Source organism: Lathyrus oleraceus, chromosome 1 (assembly GCF_024323335.1).
Source record: "Lathyrus oleraceus cultivar Zhongwan6 chromosome 1, CAAS_Psat_ZW6_1.0, whole genome shotgun sequence".
Taxonomy (NCBI): Eukaryota; Viridiplantae; Streptophyta; class Magnoliopsida; order Fabales; family Fabaceae; genus Lathyrus; species Lathyrus oleraceus.
This window is the reverse complement of record NC_066579.1, coordinates 354038063-354039201: the sequence shown is the minus strand read 5'-3', so window position 1 is coordinate 354039201 and position 1139 is coordinate 354038063. Positions and strand designations below refer to the sequence as shown.

Genomic DNA, 1139 nt, shown 5'->3' with positions numbered 1-1139 from the left:
GTATTCCACCTTGGGTCTCATTTTTCTCTATTGGTGCTCGTTCAGTTCCCCATTGGTAATGATTTTGGGCCATATCCTCAATTAGGTCACAAGCTTCAGGATAAGGTTTGTTCATCAGCGTGCCACCATCGGCAGCGTCGATGCTCATCTTGGTGTTATAATGGAGTCCATTGTAGAAGGTATGAACGATCAGCCATTGTTCTAGGCCATGGTGTGGGCAGACTCTTAATAGCTCTTTATATCTCTCCCAAGCTTCGAAAAGCGATTCTCCTTGGTTTTGAGCAAATCTAGTTATTTGGTTTCGAAAAACAACAGTCTTACTAGGGGGATATATCCAGCAAGGAATACTCTCCTAAGGTCTTCCCAAGTAGTTACTGAAATAGCTGGAAGTGAATCTAACCATGAACGTGCTCTATCCCTGAGGGAGAAAGGAAATAATCTTAAACGGATCGCATTCGGTGAAGCGCCGTTAGATTTAAAGGTGTCGGCTAGTTGGATAAAAACTTTTAAATGTTGATTCGGGTTCTCGGTTGCGAGACCCGCGTATTGGTTCTGTTGCACTAATTGCAACAAAGACGGTTTTAGTTCGAAATTGTTAGCAGGAATAAGGGGGTTTACTATACTCGAACTAGATTCATCATCAGAGGGTTGGGAGAATTCCTTAAGAGGTCTCCTATCGCGATTCTCGGCCATAGCTTTCTTAATTCAGATGAGTAAGAGGCGTGTACGAGTATAACGTTCGGGTTCCGCTAAAGGATTTACTAAATTTCCGGTACTACGGGTTCTTCGCATTTACCGGCTAATAATGCCTTAGTCTAGACGGTGTAACAACAGGGTACAAAATTTGACGAAGTTGGTCCCCAGCAACGGCGCCAAAAACTTGATCGTATGTCATTCGCAAGTGCACGAATTACGTCAAAGTAATATAAAAGAATATCGATCCTATAGAGACCAATCGTCAATCTATCGATTACTATCGTTACAGTGTTTATCTAAGGCGGTGTAAAAGAGATATTGGGTTTGCAGAATAACGGTAAATTTTAAATGCAGGTAAAGACAGGTTGAATGTATTTCACGTCAGTTAAGTGATGTTTCGATTGTCTAAATAGAACTACTTATGAGGCAATATTTTCTACTCT

General features: G+C 41.4%; 1 non-coding gene across 1 annotated transcript; it reads left to right on the top strand.

The window, feature by feature from the left end:
• The first annotated feature begins 203 nt into the window (after positions 1-203).
• Positions 204-310, top strand: LOC127116599 (small nucleolar RNA R71). The gene has a single exon (XR_007801416.1). It is a non-coding gene; the product is annotated as a small nucleolar RNA R71 (small nucleolar RNA).
• The last annotated feature ends 829 nt before the right edge of the window (positions 311-1139 follow it).